Raw genomic sequence first — 21,047 nt, forward strand, 5'->3', positions numbered from 1 at the left:
AAAACACCACAAACAGGGTTTATAAACATAAACCATGAGCAAAAGACCACCACCAAGTAAGTTGGGCAGTATCCTTTTCTGTCAGGTTCTTAAGTCCAGTAACCAAAAGTCCCTTTAACGTGCCTGTCCCTTCTCTTCACCCCACTCACAGTTGTTGCCATTGGTCAGTGCAGACCCAGAGTCCAGAGGTCCATCTGCAGAGATCACCTCCCACCATGGGTGGAGTGGCAGGGGAAGAAGGCACTTCACTTGGTCCGCTGCCCAGGCACTCACTTGCTGCTCCTCTTCCCCAGCTGCCCTTCCAGCTGATCGTCACTCTGCTCCTCCCCGCCAGCCACCTGCTGCCTGATCACTGCGCCTCTTTATTGGCCACCCTGCTGGCCGATTGACACTCTGCTCCTCTTCACTGGCTGCCCTGCTGGCCGATCAGCACTCTGCTCCACTTTGCCAGCCAATCACTATGTCTCTTTGCCAGCCACCCTGCCAGTGAATCAGTGCTCTGTTTCTCTTCACTGGATGCCCTGCCAGTGGATCAGCACTCCGCTCCTCTTTGCCAGCCACCCTGCTGGCCAATCACTGCACCCCTTTGCTAGCTGCCCTGCTGGCTGCTCACCAATCTGCCTGGATGCCTTCAGGTCCCACCACTTAACACAGCTCTAAGTGATTTCAGCTGTTAGTGGGGAGCCTCACTGTTGGGGCACACTGGGCAGTCTCTTGCATCAGAGACACTGTCCCAGAACAGGTCTAACGCTTAGACCTAGATATCAGTGATTTCAGCTCTCCAGGGTGTAACAAAACTCTCAGTTGAGTCCAAATTAGCTCTGTTATTACACAGTGGAGAGCAGAAATCTCAAATAGCATCTGGGGCCCTTAGGCAGGGCCTACATCACAAGGTACAAGTACTTGTTCCCACACTCCCTCTCAATTCACTGGGCTTTGGAACCCATGTCCCCTGCCTAGCGAGGGCCGTTTAGTTGAGGGTGAGTCCCTCAATCAGGCTATGCCAAGTACAGTTCTGCTGCCCTTGAGTCACACTAGGATAACAACACTTTATTACTCCTGCCCCAGTAACAAGGAGACTGGGGAACCAACACCAGCCAAAAGTGATCATTTGGGTAGGCAATCCCACCATGCTGAGTGCCTAGGCAGGGTGGGTGTGCCCGTGCAAACGAGATCAGCTCCTGAATTCCTCTTCCACAGCTCATCACTAGATGTCAGGGGAGGGCTTATTCAGACTCTGCTTACAGGAGTTTCCGCCTAATCTGCTATTCTAAAGTATATTCTCTTGTAAATGGTGGTACAGCTGCACCTATAGTGACAGAGCACCTGTCTCCCAGTGTGCTACTTTAGTATTGATGAATCCAGCAGTGTGGATGGAGTGAAGCTGGGGACAAGATGGTGGCAGCCTCTAGCCTCTCACCAGTCCTGTAGTCCTGTTACCTCTGCAGCAGGCAAATTTCTTCATTGAGGAGCCAACATGCCAGCCAGTTGGGCTTAAATAGAGAAACAGTGCAATCCATTGGCTGACTAAATTAGTCCCAGATGTGTATGCCCTAAAGATATGCCAAGGAATCTCGGGTTTCATTTTCTTGGGAAGAGTTTAAATACGAAAAAGATTTTGACTGCTTACTGCTCACAAGTTTCCACCATTTCCTCAGGAAATGAAGACTAATGGCATCACACGGTCAGTTTGGTCCCCCACTTCCTCAGCACCAGGACATCTGGTCCTTCTGGCTCTGTCCACATCTATGTAAAATATAACCAAGAATCATTACTATGTCCCAATAAATATTGTCTCCTGAGATCTGGGTTTGTTTCTTTGCTTCTAAGACTTGGTGACAGGTAAGCTTCCAAGGGCTTGGAGGTTTGGTTCTGACAAGCATCCAAAAGTTGCTTGCTTGAACTATCTGAACCTTTCAGTCTGCAAAAATATTAAGCAGGGAATTTCATGAGAATAGGCTGCCTGTAAGGTTTCCTGTACTTCCCGATTCCAGCCAGGCTGGAAATACTGTGAGAACTGCCTCTGTCAAGGTATTTTGGAACTTCCATTTCCTGTCCAAACTAGAACAAGCGGGGAGAGAGGTGCAGTAGCAGTCATGAAAATGAAAAATGATGAAGAGAAGAAAGTTAGTCAAGTTTTTGGAACCTTCAGATAAACAGAAACAGGTCCCATTCAGATCTAAGGTAAAGAATGGATGGTTCTTATTTTATCCAATTCAATTAGGAAATCTCTTCTTTGCTATCTGTCTGTTTGTTCTTTTGCTTTGTTGAGAAGAGCCCAACTTCTGGACCACCAGTCCCAGATTTTGTCACATCCTTCTGCCCCAGTCGCTGACCACACAACTTGCTGACTCTAATTCTGCAACAGACTTACTCTGTTTCAGTGGACTTTTCTTTGCTGTAGCAGCCCAGCATCACATTTATATTGATGATGATGATTCGTTTGTAGTCATTCCTGGCATGTAAATAACCTCTTCAGCCCTGTGATATGCTGCACCAGGTAGATTGCCAAAAGTCGTCCAACAGTGCAGTCTCTACTAACAGTGTAGTCTCCACTAGCCACGTTACCTCATCTTCCCATCATCCCCATTTTATACCTTGCTTGTATAATTTTCTCTCCTGTCCATCTCATGTGTGACATTTCATATCCAGTGGCATGTGTGAGTGTGGAGCTTGAAATCTTAAAACCAGACTCCTGTAATATGTAAGACAGAGTTGGGGGTGATTTGTCCATGACCAAATACAGCCTGGTGAAAGCTGTGCAATGACATGAGGTGAAGCCACCGCCAAAATGGTGGCTAGGCACTGAAGATGACTTAACCACTTAGCAGAGCCCCACCCTCTTTTTCCAGTGGCTGGAATGGCTGGATGGGCATGACCCAGGACCCGAATGATTTCTAGTCAGCAATGTCATGAGCCAAGAAGGAGCATCCCTCTAGTCAAGCCAGTAGAAACTGTGCTCAGCTGGTCTCAACTGGAAGTCTGTTTGCTTCCTCCTTTGTGACTGATGGGAGACTACAGGAACATGCATGCCTGGGAGGCAGAGATATTATCAGGATTGCAGGAGAATTTGAGTGACACCAGCATGGTCAAGAGCTTCACTACTCTTCAGGGCTTCAGAGCATGGCTAATGAAATTATGGCATTGTAGTGACTAACTCTGGCAATTATAATTTATTGAGAGTCACCTCTGGCCTAATAACACTCACATCAGAGAGGGGAAACCCAAGCCATACTACCCATCTCCTCTTTCAGGAAGCCAGAATCTGGGTCAGAAGCAAAACTGGAAACAATTTAAAGGAATTTTCCTTAATCATCTAAATAAGGCTCTCTAGATCCACCTAGTGGTCAAAGGCCTGATACTAAAGTTACTTGTTAATTTTGCCACTTTCCTCAGATCCCACTGAGCAATACACTAAGAAACTGCACCATCTACTCAGGACACTCCCTACACTAACACAGGAACAAATCACATACCCTTAGAGCCCCGACCGGGTTTATTCTATCTACTACCCAAGATCCACAAACCCGGAAATCCTGGACGCCTCATCGTCTCGGGCATTGGCACTCTCACTGAAGGACTGTCTGGATATGTGGACTCTCTACTCAGATCCTATGCCACCAGCACTCCCAGCTATCTCCGTGACACCACTGATTTCCTGAGAAAACTACAATGCATTGGTGATCTTCCAGAAAACACCATCCTAGCCACCATGGATGTAGAGGCTCTGTACACAAACATCCCACACACAGATGGAATACAAGCTGTCAGGAACAGTATCCCTGATGATGCCACAGCACAACTGGTTGCTGAGCTCTGTGACTTTATCCTCAAGCACAATTATTTCAAATTTGGTGACAATATATACCTCCAGACCAGTGGCACCGCTATGGGCACCAGCATGGTCCCACAATATGCCAACATTTTTATGGCTGAGCTGGAACAACACTTCCTCAGCTCTCGTCCACTCACACCCCTTCTCTACCTACGCTACATTGATGACATTTTCATCATCTGGACCCATGGGAAGGAAACCCTGGAAGAAATCCACCACGATTTCAATAGCTTCCACCCCACCATCAACCTCAGCCTGGACCAATCTACACGAGAGGTCCACTTCCTAGACACCGCGGTGCAAATAAGTGATGGTCACATTAACACCACCCTATACCAAAAACCAACCAACTGCTATGCCTCCCTTCATGCCTCCAGCTTCCATCCCGGACACACCACACGATCCATTGTCTACAGCCAAGCGCTGAGGTACAACCGCATTTGCTCCAACCCCTCAGACAGAGACCAACACCTACAAGATCTTCACCAAGCATTCTCAAAACTACTATACCCACACGAGGAAATAAGGAAACAGATCAACAGAGCCAGACGTGTACCCAGAAGCCTCCTGCCTCAAGACAAGCCCAAGAAAGAAACCAACAGAACTCCACTGGCCATCACATACAGTTCTCAGCTAAAACCTCTCCAATGCATCATCAGTGATCTACAACCCATCCTGGACAACGATCCATCACTTTCACAGGCCTTGGGAGGCAGGCCAGTCCTCGCCCACAGACAACCCACCAACCTGAAGCATATTCTCACCAGCAACTACATACCACACCAAAGTAACTCTAACTCAGGAACCAATCCATGCAACAAACCATCAATGCCAACCCTGCCCACATATCTACACCAGCAACACCATCACAGGACCTAACCAGATCAGCCACACCATCACCGGTTCATTCACCTGCACGTCCACCAATGTAATATATGCCATCATGTGCCAGCAATGCCCCTCTGCTATGTACATAGGCCAAACTGGAAAGTCCTTACGTAAAAGGATAAATGAACACAAATCAGATATTAGAAATGGCAATATACAAAAACCTGTAGGAGAACATTTCAACCTCCCTGGGCACAAAGTAGCAGATTTAAAGATAGCCATCCTGCAGCAAAAAAACTTCAGGACCAGACTTCAAAGAGAAACTGCTGAGCTTCAGTTCATTGTCAAATTTGCCACCATCAGCTCAGGATTAAACAAAGACTGTGAATTGCTAGCCAGCTACAAAAGCAGTTTCTCCTCCCTTGGTGTTCACACCTCAACTGCTAGAAGAGGGCCTCATCCTCCCTGATTGAACTAACCTCATTATCCCTAGCCCAATTCTTGCTTGCATATTTATACCTGCCTCTGGAAATTTCCACTACATGCATCCGACCAAGTGGGTATTCACCCACGAAAGCTTATGCTCCAATACATCTGTTAGTCTATAAGGTGCCGCAGGACTCTTTGCCACTTTTACAGATCCAGACTAACACGGCTACCGCTCTGATACTTGTTAATTTTTGTTAGTATGGGGAACAAGGTCATTTCCTTTCTTCACAGTTGATTCGCCAATCTCTAGCAACTCGCAACCCCGTTACATAACTCCATCTGTGTTCAGCCCTGACAGAGTACAGCACAGAATAACATGCCAAGGAGGAGTGAATTCCTCCTCAAAAGTCCACTCAACTGTGAGAAAATGATCACTGTTGCTCAGAAGTAGCAGATTTGGAAAGCATGCCCCATATCTGTGATGTCTGATTTCCATCCCCTTCCCTACACTCCTCAGTAGCTATGGAGCCAGGAGAGTCAAAAACTCCAGGGTCTCCAGCCCCTTCCATAAGAAGGGGGACACTACACTCACATCATGGAAAAGGTGCATCTTGCAGTTTCAAAGCAGACCTGATGGGTGAGCTAAGTACATTATTCTGGCCTGCCTAACACAGATTTGGAAGGGTGAGCAGATCTCTATACCAGCTCTGAAGCTTCCCTATCTGTGTGTATTCTGTCTTATTTTTCTGTAATACCCATCACCTTTCTATCAAAGCGACCAGCTATCTCCTCTCTGTCTTCACCTTCCCCTCCAGACCACCTTTTCAGTAATTCTGGCTCAGTGAGGAACACCCTCACTACTGATCCTGGTAGATAGAAATTCAGTGGGGATAGTCATGAATGATCATAGTTTCTAGACTGAGTTGGAATGTATGTCGGGCAAAGCTGGTGGCTGTAGGTGGCCAGAGAAAAGCACAGAAGGGGTGGGTCAATTAGGACATTAAAAGTGATGATGGGAAATGCTTTGGGAGGAATCCAGAAAAAAAATTACACAGACAGGTAGCTGGAATGGTAAAGAGGAGAAGGCTCCTTTATGAGCCAATCGCAGCATAAAACAAAAACGCATCAAAGGCACTTGGACCGCAGCATGCTGGGCAAGACAGCCCAAGCACACGCAGCAAAAGTCTCTGACATCTTACTCTTTCCTAGTCCTGCTTCTCAAGAGCCCCCGGGGTACAGAGAATACCTAGATTTCATTCACAGTGGCTTTCCTGGCTTCCAGCAGCACCCCCGGCAGGAAGATGTTTTTCATTTCAATGTATGTTGTGTAGACACCTCTCAATACCATTCTGGTATTGACTGTAGGGGAGTCCCGCCAGCTCTCCATGTTGGAAAAAGCTGTTGCTTCTGTTTCAGGTGCCTGTTGCTAAGGCGAACATTGTGGCCTTGTCACCGTGCTATACACAGTTTGCATGGCCAAAAGTGCCTCGCTTCCACTTCACAACAAAGGGGGAAGTTTTCATTTAACTCCTCTCTGTAGCAACTCTGTATGCTGTGCGGAAGCTGCTTGGAAGGCCTGCATACTAACGCAGTTCCTTTCGGCTCACAGGCTTATCAAAGAGTCCGTCTCTGTGTGGACCACAGACAGACAGACAGACCCTTGCACCACACTTGAGTGCAGGGTACACGACTTCCTAAACAAGGTTCAGTCTCATGTCAATATCCCTATTAATGCTCATTTACCACCTCCTTACTCTAATTAGTCTTGGTTTCCAGCAAACAAGCAATAGATGAGTGAGCAAATTTGTTCTTCACAGCCTCTTATTCTGTAACTGAAGGCTGGACACAGATACAATCACAGGCCAAACCAGTGACCCAACTAAATGACAAGGGAAAAGAAGGGCATAGACCCTGTGCAGCTGTGTTTTAACCTGAAATGGTGTCCCGGGGTTTAAACACCATTTGCAGCAAAGGATCAGGAATGGTTCTTACTTTATTTCGGACCTGATAGATATTTCTAGTTCCAAACTCTTCTGAACATAGGGGCCCATTCACGCATAATCAGATAGATTAGGTAAACTGGGTCCTGTGTTCTAAAGGGTACTTTTCCAGCAGCACCAACCCAGGCTCTGGATATTTTATTGGGTTCCCCACCCCAAACCTTAGCCCTAGTCTACACTAGGAGTTGAGGTCGAATTTAGCAGCATTAAATCGATTTAACCCTGCACCCGTCCACACGACGAAGCCCTTTTTTCACCTTAAAGGGCTCTTAAAATCGATTTCCTTACTCCACCCCCAACAAGGGGATTAGCGCTGAAATCGGCCTTGCTGGGTCAAATATGGGGTACTGTGGATGCAATTAGACGGTATTGGCCTCCGGGAGCTATCCCAGAGTGCTCCATCGTGACCGCTCTGGACAGGACTCTCAACTCAGATGCACTGGCCAGGTAGACAGGAAAAGGCCAGTGAACTTTTGAATTTCAATTTCCTGTTTGGCCAGCGTGGCAAGCTGCAGGTGACCATGCAGAGCTCATCAGCAGAGGTGACCATGATGGAGTCCCAGAATCACAAAAGAGCTCCAGCATGGACCGAACGGGAGGTATGGGATCTGATCGCTGTATGGGGAGAGGAATCCGTGCTATCAGAACTCCGTTCCAGTTTTCGAAATGCCAAAATAGTTGTCAAAATCTCCCAGGGCATGAAGGACAGAGGCCATAACAGGGACCTGAAGCAGTGCCACATGAAACTTAAGGAGCTGAGGCAAACCTACCAGAAAACCAGAGAGGCGAACGGCTGCTCCGGGTCCGAGCCCCAAACATGCCGCTTCTATGACGAGCTGCATGCCATTTTAGGGGGTTCAGCCACCATTACCCCAGCCGTGTTGTTTGACTCCTTCAATGAAGATGGAGGCAACACGGAAGCAGGTTTTGGGGACGAGGAAGATGATAGCTCACAGCAAGCAAGCGGAGAAACCATTTTTCCCGACAGCCAGGAACTGTTTCTCACCCTGGACCTGGAGCCAGTACCCCCCAAACCCACCCAAGGCTGCCTCCCGGACCCGCCAGGCAGAGAAGGGACCTCCGGTGAGTGTACCTTTTAAAATACTATACATGGTTTAAAAGCAAGCATGTTTAATGATTAATTTGCCCTGGCTTTCGTGGCTCTCCTGGATATACTCCCACAACCTTTGCAAAAGGTTTCTGGGGAGGGCAGCCTTATTCCATCCACCATGGTAGGACACTATACCACTCCAGGCCAGTAGCACGTACTCAGGAATCATTGTAGAAAAAAGCATTGCAGTGTATGTTTGCTGGCATTCAAACAACGTCTGTTCTTTATCTCTCTGTGTTATCCTCAGGAGAGTGATATCATTCATGGTCACCTGGTTGAAATAGGGTGCTTTTCTTAAGGGGACATTCAGAGGTGCCCATTCCTGCTGGGCTGTTTGCCTGTGGCTGAACAGAAATGTTCCCCGTTGTTAGCCACAGGGAGAGGGGCGGGGGGAGGGGGAAAGGTTGAGGGGGTAGCCACGCGCTGGGGGGAGGCAAAATGTGACCTTGTAACAAAAGCACGTCCTATGTATGTAATGTTAACAGCAAGGTTTACCGTGAAAGAGTGTAGCCACTGTTCTATAAAATGTGTTTTTTTAAATACCACTGTCCCTTTTTTTTTCTCCACCAACTGCATGTGTTTCAAGGATCACAGGATCTTCTCCTTCCCAGAGGCTAGCGAAGATTAGAAGTCGAAAAAAACGCAGAGTGCAGGAAAGCATAAAATGACCGGGAGGAGAGGTGGCGGGCTGAAGAGAGTAAGTGGTGGGCTGAAGAGAGGGTTGAAGCTGAAAGGTGGCGGCAGCTTGATGTGAGGAGGCAGGATTTAGTGCTGAGGCTGCTGGAGGATCAAACCAGTATGCTCCAGCATATGGTTGAGGTGCAGGAAAGGCAGCAGGAGCACAGACTGCCACTACAGCCCCTGTGCAACCAACTGCCCTCCTCCCCAAGTTCCATAGCCTCCTCACCCAGACACCCAAGAACGCGGTGGGGGGGCCTCCGGCCACCCAGCCACTCCACCCCAGAGGATTGCCCGAGCAACAGAAGGCTAGCATTCAATAAGTTTTAAAGTTTTAGACTTTTAAAGTGCTGTGTGGCCTTGTCCTTCCCTCCTCCACCACCCCTCCTGGTGCTTCTCTCCTCCACCAGCCCTCCTGGGCTACCTTGGTAGTTATCCCCCTATTTGTGTGATGAATGAATAAAGAATGCATGAATGTGAAGCAACAATGACTTTATTGCCTCTGCAAGTGGTGATCGAAGGGAGGTGGGGAGGGTGGTTAGCTTACAGGGAAGTAGAGTGAATCAGGGGGTGGGGGGTTTCATCAAGGAGAAACAAACAGAACTTTCACACCGTAGCCTGTCCAGTCACGAAACTGGTTTTCAAAGCTTCTCTGATGCGCACCGCGCCCTCCTGTGCTCTTCTAACTGCCCTGGTGTCGGGCTGCGCGTAACCAGCGGCCAGGTGATTTCCCTCAACCTCCCACCCCGCCATAAACGTCTCCCCCTTACTCTCACAGATATTGAGGAGCACACAGCAAGCAGTAATAACAGTGGGAATATTGGTTTCACTGAGGTCTAAGCGAGTCAGTAAACTGCGCCAGTGCGCCTTTAAACGTCCAAATGCACATTCTACCACCATTCTGCACTTGCTCAGCCTGTAGTTGAACAGCTCCTGACTACTGTCCAGGCTGCCTGTGTATGGCTTCATGAGCCATGGCATTAAGGGGTAGGCGGGGTCCCCAAGGATAACTATAGGCATTTCAACATCCCCAAAGGTTATTTTCTGATCTGGGAATAAAGTCCCTTCCTGCAGCTTTTGAAACAGACCAGAGTTCCTGAAGATGCGAGCGTCATGTACCTTTCCTGGCCATCCCACATTGATGTTGGTGAAACGTCCCTTGTGATCCACCAGAGCTTGCAGCACTATCGAAAAGTACCCCTTGCGGTTTATGTACTCGGCGGCTTGGTGCTCCGGTCCCAAAATAGGGATATGGGTTCCGTCTATGGCCCCACCACAGTTAGGGAATCCCATTGCAGCAAAGCCATCCACTATGACCTGCACATTTCCCAGGGTCACTACCTTTTTATCAGCAGATCTTTGATTGCGTGGGCTACTTGCATCACAGCAGCCCCAACAGTAGATTTGCCCACTCCAAATTGATTCCCAACTGACCAGTAGCTGTCTGGCGTTGCAAGCTTCCACAGGGCTATCGCCACTCGCTTCTCAACTGTGAGGGCTGCTCTCATCTTGGTATTCTTGACCTCAGGGCAGGGGAAAGCAAGTCACAAAGTTCCATGAAAGTGCCCTTACCCATGCGAAAGTTTCGCAACTACTGGGAATCGTCCCAGACCTGCACACTATGCGGTCCCACCAGTCTGTGCTTGTTTCCCGAGCCCAGAATCGGCGTTCCACAGCATGAACCTGCCCCATTAGCACCATGATGCCCACATTGCCAGGGCCCGTGCTTTGAGAGAAGTCTGTGTCCATGTCCTCATCACTCATGTCACCGCACTGACGTCGCCTACTCGCCTGGTATCGCTTGCTAAGTTCTGGTGCTGCATATACTGCTGGATAATGCATGTGGTGTTTAATGTGCTCCTAATTGCCAAAGTGATCTGAGCGGGCTCCATGCTTGCCGTGGTATGGCGTCTGCACAGAAAAAAGGCGCGGAATGATTGTCTGCCGTTGCCCTGACGGAGGGAGGGGCGACTGACGACATGGCTTACAGGGTTGGCTTACAGGGAATTAAAATCAACAAATGGGGTGGCTTTGCGAGAAACTGAATGGCCCCCTCAAGGATAGAACTCAAAACCTCAAGGATAGAACTCAAAACAGAGTTTAGCAGGCCGTTGATTTCACAGAGGGAGGGAGGAGAAAATGAATACAAAACAAATCTGGTCTATTTCTTGTTTTGAGCCACTTCATCTATCTTTATACATCTTGCTGGCAGCAGACTGTGCAGTACGACCGCTAGCCATCGTCATCTCCTGGGTGCTCGGCAGAAGACGGTGCAGTATGACTACTGGCCATCATCTTCTGCTAGCTGCAGATTAAAAGACAGTGCAGGACTGAATTGCCACGAGACAAAACAAGGGAAATGACCTGGCTGAGTCACTCCCATGTTTGCCCAGGCGCCCGGTTAAAAGAGCACCCAGGACTACGTCGATGACGGCTACCAGTCATACTGCACTGTCTGCTGCCAAAAGGCAATGAACTGCTGCTGTGTAGCAATGCCGTACCACATCTGCCAGCACCCAGGAGACATAGGGTGACGGTGAGCTGAGCAGGCTGCATGCTTGCCGTGGTATGGCGTCTGCACAGGTAACGCAGGAAAAAAGGCGCAAAACGATTGTCTGCTGTTGCTTTAACGGAGGGAAGGAAGGAATGGGGGGCCTGACGATATGTACCCAGAACCACCCGCGACAATGTTTTAGCCCCATCAGGCACTGGGATTTCTACCCAGAACTCAAATAGGCAGCAGAGACTGCGGGAACTGTGGGATAGCCACCCACAGTGCAACGCTCCGGAAGTCGACGGTTGCCTCGGTACTGTGGACACACTCCGCCGACTACATACACTTAGAGCATTTGTGTGGGGACACACACAATCTACTGTATAAAAACGCTTTCAACAAAACCAACTTCTATAAATTCGACCTAATTTCGTAGTGTAGACATACCCTTAGAGAGTAGTCTCAGGGTCCTGAAAATTTGAAGAGCCCAGACCATGTGCAGCCTCAATTTGGAGGGTGTGTGGTCTTGTACTGCTGCTGGTCCATGGGTGCTTTGCTGGTGGTTTATGGAGAGTTGGCTGGTGGCATGCTCCTGGCTCTTCTCCTCCTTTCACCCACATGAAGACAGATAAAAAACATTAAGTGTTTTTCTAGTATTACTTTTCCATTTAAGCAATTGCCAGGGGATATAATGTGACCACAAGTGACAGGGGAGGTGGCCTGCTCAGTCAGGAGTGGCACGGAGGTGACCTGCACAATGGTGGATGGAGAAAAGCCACATGCCCTTAATTAAGGAGGGAGTGTCCACAAGACAATTTGACTGGTTAGCTATGGACCACTGTACAAAAAGTCTGAGTACCCCTAGTCTATGTGGTTACAGCAGGGGGTCTAGAAGACAGGATTCTTGGGTTTAATTCTGCCTTTCTGACTGATGTGTTGTGTGACCTTAAGCAAATCACTTAGTCCCAGATTTTTAAAGGTGTTTAGGCATTGTGGCACTCTGTGTTCATGCCTAACTGACTTAGGGGCCTAAATTTCATTTTCAAAATGGATTTAGGCATCTAGGAGACAAAATCTTATTAACAGTCAATGGTATTTCGGCTGCTAAATGCCTAAATCCCATGGAGGGGATGGAAATCATACTTAGCCTCCTAAATCACCTAGGCTTTGTAACATTGAGCACAGTAACACCTAAATACCTGTAAAGCCCTAGTTTCTGTCTTCCTCAGCTTCCCCATCTGTAAAATGGAGATAATAATACCTACCTAGAGTACCTTACAGGGGTGTGAGGTGGCTTAATTAATTCATGTTTGTAAAGCACTCTGAGAGCCTTGGATGAAAAACACTCTGGAAGAGCTATGACTATTGGCATGTCTCTGTCCTGTCCTTCTTCAAGGGCAGGGAGAGAAGGAATAGGTTAGCACTGACTGATGAAGGCTCCCGTTCTCAGATTAGTCTGAATGCAGAAAAGCCACGAGCAGTACTGTACTGCATCTAACAGAGAAGTCATCCCAGGGAATCTTTATACCTTTTAGTATTGTTTAGATGTCAGGGCCCCCTTGTGCTGAGCAGTACGAACACACGTATAGTAAGAAACCGTCTCTGTCCTAAAGAGCTTCCAGTCCAAATCAACAAGGCATATAAAGGGTGAACAGCAGCACAGAGAGTTTGAAATGACTCACCTAAGGTCACACAGCAGGACAGAGCCATGAATAGAACCCACACTGTGTGAGTAACAAGCCAGTACCCTAGCTACTGGACCACATAGCCTGTCCCTTCTGCAGGGTATGGTAATGATTCTTTTTTAAATGGCATTTGGTCTCTCTGAGGCACTCTCTCTACATTTCACTAAATCCTGATTTGCATTTCAATTTTTAAGCAATTTTATTTCCTTTCATTTTGTCGAGTTTTTATATGTTATACAATGGCATTTCACGAAGTATCCAAAGGTGACCATAACTGGACAGATGCTGTCTGATAGCTGTATAATGACTCTTCTGCACCATCCCATCCCATTTCTGTTTGGATGATAGCTGTAGTATGGTGAGTGGGACTGGAAGAAGAGAGTCAGGTTTCAGAAGGCAGGGATCTATTTGGGTGTGACACCAGAGGCCAGGCTGCTAACACACAAATGTTAGCCCCTAAGCGTGGACCACTTGCCTCCTAACATGTTCCAGAAAGATCTTTTTACCACAACTGTGCCTTCCTGCTGCATCACTTATTGCTACTGTAACAGTTGTGCTCCACCAGATTGTGCTTAACCGCACATGGTTCCTGAGATAGCTCCCCGGGCAGAAAGAAACCCGGTCACAGCTGAGGCAGTGGTTTTTATCAGAAGTGTTTTCAAATCAGAAGTATTATTGTTCTTTGCTGGAAAAACAAAACACTATGGAGGAGGTCTGAAAGCAGCAAGTCTGGAGGAGCAGGTGTTGAGGGGTTTTAATACTTTCCAGAAAATTTTCAGCATCGTTTAGAATCGGGCCCCATTTACCTGGTAAACACTATAGTTGTAACGTTAACAATAGCAGAGCTAGTCCTCTGCTAAAATATGACTGCAGAAGTCCCACAATCGCTGTAGGAACTGGACAAAACTCAGTATGCTATGAGGAAGATCCTAGAACTGGGGTGGGCAAACTTTTTGGCCTCAGGGCCACATCTGATTGGGGAAATTGTATGCAGGGCCATGAATATAGGGCTGGGGCAGGGGACTGAGGTGCGGGAGGGAGTGCAGGGTGTGGGAGGGGGTGCAGTGTGCAGGAAGTGGCTATGGGCAAGGGGTGCAGGGTGCAAAAGGGGGCTCAGGGCAGGGGGTTGTGGTGCAGGAGGGGATGCGGAGTGCGGCAGGGGGCTCAGGGCAGGGAGTTGGGTTGCAGGGTACAGGAGGTGTTCAGGGTGCGGGCTCCGACCTGGCGCCGCTTACCTCGAGCTGCTCCGGGGTGTCAGTGGCGCGCAACGGGGCTAAGGCAGGCTCCCTGCCTGCCCTGGCCCTTACCGCTCCCAGAAGTGGCCAGCATGTCCGGCAGTGGCTCCTGGGGGTGGGGTGGGGCAGGCGGCTCTGCTGCACGCTGCCCTCACCTGCGGGTACCGCCCCCTGCAGCTCCCATTGGCCACGGTTCCCCATTCCCGGTGAATGGGTGCTGCGGGGGGCGGTGCCTGCAGGCGATGGCAGCGCAAGGAGCCCTCTGTCCCCCGCTCCCCCAGGGGCCGCAGGGACGTGGTGCCAGCCGCTTCTGGGAGCGGCACGGGGCCAGGGCAGGCAGGGAGCTTGCCGGGCTGGCAATCCCGTGGGTCAGATTGAAAGCCCTGATGGGCCAGGTCTGGCCCGCGGGCTGTAGTTTGCCCACCCCTGTCCTAGAAGATAATGTAAACTGGTCAAATGTACTGGCTTGGGGTGACAGCTGCGGTGTGGTCTAGGTCCAAGTTTATGTGTCTCTCTAAAAGATCTGTTTTGTAAAGTGGCATTTGGAAACATGTGATCTCAAACCAGCCTTGTCTACACTGTCACACCCAGCTCTCCAGTTATTAACATGGTGTTCTGTTCTGTTTCCATACACTATAATATCATCCAAAATATTAGACCAAGAGTGGCCTTTTAAATTCAGTGCATAGAATCGTAGAAGTGTAGGGCTGGAAGGGACTTAATCTAGTCCGTCTCCCCATGCTGCGGCAGGAACACGTATACCTAAACCTTCCCTGATGGGTGTTTGTCTAACCTGTTCATAAAAACCACCAATGATGGAGGACTCCATAACCTCCCTTGGAAGCCTGTTCCACCTCTCAGCTATCCTTATAATTGGAAAGTTTTCCTAATATCTAACCTAAATCTTCCTTTCTGTAAACTAAGCTGATCTACTCTTGTCTGACCTTCAGTGGACATGGAGAACAATTGATCACTGTCTTCTTTGAAACAACCTTTTACATATTTGAAGACTGGTTTCAGAGTAGCAGCCGAGTTAGTCTGTATTCACAAAAAGAAAAGGAGTACTTGTGGCACCTTAGAGACTAACCAATTTATTTGAGCATAAGCTTTCGTGAGCTCAAATAAATTGGTTAGTCTCTAAGGTGCCACAAGTACTCCTTTTCATATTTGAAGACTGTTATCCTGTCCCTTTTTAGCTTTCTTTTCATTAGACTAAACATGCTTAATTCACTTAACATTTCCTCATAGATCATGGTTTCTGAATCTCTTGTTTTTGTTGCTCTCCTCAGGACTCTTTCTAATTTGTTCACATCTTTTTTAAAGTGTGGTGCCCAGAACTGGACACAGTACTCCAGATGAGGCCTTACCAGTCTAAGTAGAGCAGAACAATGATCTCCTGTGTCTTACATATGACACTCCGGTTAATACATTTCAGAATGACATTTATTACACTGTTGACTCATCTTCAATTCCACTGATTTCTCGAAAGCACAAAGTACAGACACAAGCTGATAACTCACATGTCAAAACAGAAAAAGTCCCTAATGCATTATAAAATGTGTGAGGTCCCACTTACCTTAATACATTATATAATTTCTGCAAAATCATGGTAGTAAACATCCTGCTTCCTCACAGCTCCAAGGACACTTCCTCATTATGTGATAATGGATGGCTGTCAATCCCTACTGTTTTAGACACAAATATAAAATTCCCCTATCTTTTTCTTGGCAACAACAATTGGAGAAGCCTATTCTAAAGAGTCAGTTTCTTTTAGGATGGCTAGTCTCTTCTACCTTTTATAGTTCCCAAGGCATAGTTTAACAAATCTTGCTTTCTACCACCTGGGAACTAATAGCAAGAAGGTAATTTTCAAACAGATATGAACAGTCAGTGAAAGACAGTAGAGGCTCATCGACCGGAGTGTAAATTAGAAATTGGCCACAGACATAAATTTCAAATGCAGAGTCAAACTTTCCCGAAATTTGTGGGTGTGCCTATCTGGAATTTTGGTTTGGACCTGTCAGAGTTCAGGGCAGCTGGACCTGTGTTCCTCCACTTTGATTCAGCAAAGGCCACTCTTAGGCTTCTGTCTCCATCACCTTTCTTGGGCAGAGACCAGAGGCCCTCTCCCTCTTGACCATGGTTTTTCCAGACTTCACAGTTCCCTACCAATATTGGGAACACCCCCACAAGTCTGACTGCCTCAGTGGGCCTGTACTGGTGCTTTCCTTTCTCTCCGAGGGCTATGAAAAGGTTAATTGCCCCCAGTTATAAGTTACCACACAGATCTTTAAAAGCAAGCACATTTATTCTTAAGGTGAAAACCTTACAGAGAAAATGTATTAAAACCAATGAAAGAGCCTACATGCATGCTAATAAGCTTGTCAGAGGTCACTCCAGCTGCAGCAAGGGCTCTGGTAGGTGTCAGTCCTTCCAACCCTTCAGCAAGAATTGCCTCCCACCAACTCCCTTGGACAGAAAGTTCTGTCAGTTTTCTGGATCAGAAAGTAGGCCCTGAGTCAGTTTAAACTCAGGCTATTTATCCAGAAGTCCTTATTTTGTTGGTCTCTTGAAAATCCAGCTTGAACCAGCATATATGAGCATCTCTGGGTGGTGGTACGTCTCTAGCGCTATTACAACCTGAGTGAATTCACCTAAACACACATACCCCTCCCCCCCTTCGCTCCCCTCCCCCTCCACTGGTTTTAATTCCTGGAGGGCTGTGGTCACCCTCTTCCATGGAATTACATACAATCCTGGGCCCACAGTGATACATAAACTTAATACAGTAAGATCTCAGCAAGGTAAGTGGGACCATCGTCATCCTGTAGCAAGGTGTTATATAATATAATTGAGAGTCCCGTTATATATTTGTAACACATCTATGGCCACTTATGATGTCATAGTTGTCCATGTGCTGCACACCACAGGCAAGTGGCACTGCATGGTGGCAGTGCATATAGAACCCAGTTTCTCCACCCCAGCCATACACCCTATCACTTGAGCTAAAGGAAAATCTCGATTAGCTTTAACAGCAGAGCGTCTATGATATACAGCTGAACAGTTCTGAGTCTGTCCAGAAGAGGGCAATGTTGCAGATACACACCTTTCAGTTTTCTAATTAGGGTATAATATAAGGGGTGGTATCAAATACATTCTGAGAAGAGGGTCAAATTCCATTTTTAATTATGGGTCATGGGCTAAAGTTTAAATTTAGTTCTCTCCATCCACAGTCTGACTCCCAGGAAACATCAGATGGGGGTTTGCACAAAGAGCAAAGGTAGAGTATAACATTTAATTATTACAAAAAGGACTATTTATTCATATAATAGTTTATTATTGATTCCATGCCTTTAGTGTTGCTGTCAGTGACACTTCCAGGAAAAGGATGCTCACCTTAGTATCGCCATTATTTACGATCTTTGGTTTTTTTCCTTCCCAAATACCCTTCTTCCCTCCCAACTTTGTGTTGTCTCCTTATTACTTTCCCTGCAGCAGCTCCCAATATCTTCCACCCCACATGGGCTTCATTCCTACCTCTTCCCCCTCCTATCTGCTAGAATAATCAGCAATGAAGCAGTTAATGGTGACATGCATATTTTCTACAGTAAGCGGAATACAGGAATGACCTTTTTGCATGGTTTCATTGGTCATTTTCTCCCGAGTGGCAGAGAAACTCTTGGCTGTTTCGGCTACAAGGACAATTGAGCAGACTGTTGCTGGTGGTCAGCTTCAGTACAAACACCCTCATGGCATGACTGTACTGACCCTGGAGGGCATTGTCTTCATTAAGCTCAAACACAAATACCCCACTGAGATGAATGAAGGGCAAGACACACCTCTCAGACTCATCGTGTCAGGCTGTCTGGAGACTCAAGAAGACACCACTGCATCAGTTTACATTCAGTTCACGGCTGGCAGGTGTTCTTCTCATTGGTGTGAGTGAAAAGAGAATCAGCCCCCCTTTCTTTATTATTTATTTAGAAGAGCTCAGTTTCCCCAAAGTGCAGGCTAAATACATGCCTCAAGCAGGCCAGAGTGAACCCATGGGCCAGATTCTGATACCGATTAGTTGGAGCAAGACCACCTCAGAGCTGTCAGTTCTTATTCAAGAAAGTTCTAGCTAACAAGGGGAAATGTACTCCAGATAGTTCAGAAACACATAAATATGTTCTAGCACCACCTAAGCAACTCCATCCAGGTAACTAACCTCAACACCGTTGAACACCCACATGCTGATAGACACTTGACAGTGGGTATGACTACACTATTGGTCCAGTATGTCCGTACTATATCATACAAGGTATGTTTACACTGCAATCAGGAGGTGTGATTGCAGCACATACAGACATACCTGAGCTAGCTTTGATCCAGCTAGCTCAAAGCTAGCTCAAGTAACAACAGCACTAAAGCCACAGCAGTCTGGGTGATGGCCGCTCTAGTATGTACAGTGTCCTGGATGGGCAGGGCTAGCCAGTGCTTGTGAACAGGGCTAGCCTGTGCAGCCGTGGCTCACTGCTATTGTTACTTGATCAAAGCTGGCTCAGGTATGTCTACACATGCTGCAGTCACACCTCCTGATTGCAGTGTAGACACACCAGTCTGTGACACAGTACTGACAAAGTGACAGGGTTGCCACACCATCAAGTCTGAAAGACCCAAGCACATTTTGCAAGACATAAAATAGTCGCTTCTTGGAAATTTCAGATTGTTGTCATTGCTTCCCAGACTATGGAGAAGCAGCCAAGCCCTTGCCCCATATCTGAGCAGAAGGGTTGGACCGGTTACAAACATGATTCACCATAATAAAAGTAAGTGGGCTTTGAATGTTGAGGCAATAAAAACGGACATGATGTGAGACATACCATCTGTTGTCTAGCTTGTTGGTAATTGAAAACTTAAGTCAGTCTTCTCTATTTCAGTACAGACTGCTTCCCACAATGCAATAGCCTAACATACATGCTCCTGCCTGAGGTTTTAGAGAAATGTGTGGGTGCTCTCCTGCTGGCAACATATAAAGGCCACAGAAGTATTTCCAGTTCAGGTTTGTAACAGCTTTGTCCCTCAAATTCCCAGGCTGAGATCACAGACGCATTCTTTGGAGCAGAGAATTAGCAGCTGAACTTTTCCAACTGATGTTACCTTGAAGAGGTCACATTGGCTTATTATGGTCTCAGAGTATTTAACTCCTGCCTAGTGTAACGTGGGATAAAAATCAGGACGACTGCTGGAGGACAAGGCACTTCTGACTGATACTATCATTTCCGTCTTGGGGCCAAAGGGAGCTTAGCTGTGGGTTATCGTGGTCTCCTCTCTCCCCACACTCACCCCTTTTATTCCTGGAATGATGTTGTGGATACAGCTTAACTGGGCTCTGCCATACGAATGTTTCCCGCGGCTATATCTTCTCTTGTGACAATTCATACATAAGAACAGCAAGCTCAATTTTCTTTTTACACTATAATGCCATTGACTTCAGTGGAGTTACTCCCAGTTTACACCACAGTAAGTGAGAGGAGAATCAGACCCAGGCCCAGACTTTGATCTATGCTAAGGCCCCTTTGCTCTGCTCCAGTAACACAAAGAGGCCTTAAATGGGCAGCTGAGCATTCTCTGGCCTGGGTGAATTCTCAGCTGATGCAGAACCAGTAAACCAGCCCTACATCAGCTCTTCCCATTCCCCATCATAAGAGGCATGATGACACAGGGTTGCCAACTTTCTAATTTCTGAAAACCGGACACTACAGCAGGAGCACCAGAACCTCCCCCTGCCTCTTCCCCTTGGGCCCCGTCCCTGGCCTCTCCCCCTCCCCCTTCCTCATCGCTCCATCCTCTCTCCCCTTTCCTCCCCAAAGCTGGGCTCCCTCAGCCCCAGGGCTGGGACGGGAGCTGCAGTCCCTGACACAGAGCCTGCCTGCCCATGAGATGCAGGTAGGAGGCAGCCCTGGCTGAGCAGGGGCTGGCACGGGTTGATGACCCACCACCTCCCACCCCACCCACGGTAACCGGACTTATGGTGTCTGGTCAGTATATCTGACCAGACACTGTACAGGTCCCCTTTTGACCAGACTTTCCAGTCAAAAACTAGACCCCTGGCCACCCTAATGTTGAGAGATATGCGCTAGCAATATCTGGGTAGAGTAAGGGTGCCATTACAAGTCAATATAATGTGGAGTAGCCCTAAGGCTATTCTAAACCATGCCAGTGGCTGAACCAGCATCAAACTGCACCTCCACGCACAAGTTTACAATGCACATTGAGATCCTTCTGGATGAAAGGTGCTATAAACACACAAGGTGCCATTATTATCCCTGGTTTCTGAAGGCTTTAGCCAATGCCCATTTAACTCCAGGGGAGTCTCTCCATCAATTTCAAAGTATAGTGAATAAATCCTGAGAGAGGTTGAAGACTACCTCTATGGTTAGAGCTGCACAGAGTTGTGAATGCTCGATAGTCTGCGCAAGCTAGAGCACTAAAAATAGCAGAGTAGCTGCGGCAGCATGAGGGGTGACTTCGGCTAGCCACCAGAGTAATTACTCAGGGTTTGCGCATGATTGTACTTGGGCAGCTAGCCTGTGCTGTTGTGGCTAAACTGCTATTTTTCACGTGCTAGCTTGCATGGAGCTAGTGGCTCTGGCTACCTGTGCTGGGAAGCATGGTCCCAGCTGCAATGTAGACATACCCTGTGTGGCAGGAGGAGAAAAGTGAAGTGGGCCTGGTTCGTCCACCAATGCTAGCTACACCCCTGGGTG

Source organism: Eretmochelys imbricata, chromosome 6 (genome assembly GCF_965152235.1).
Source record: "Eretmochelys imbricata isolate rEreImb1 chromosome 6, rEreImb1.hap1, whole genome shotgun sequence".
NCBI lineage: Eukaryota > Metazoa > Chordata > Testudines > Cheloniidae > Eretmochelys > Eretmochelys imbricata.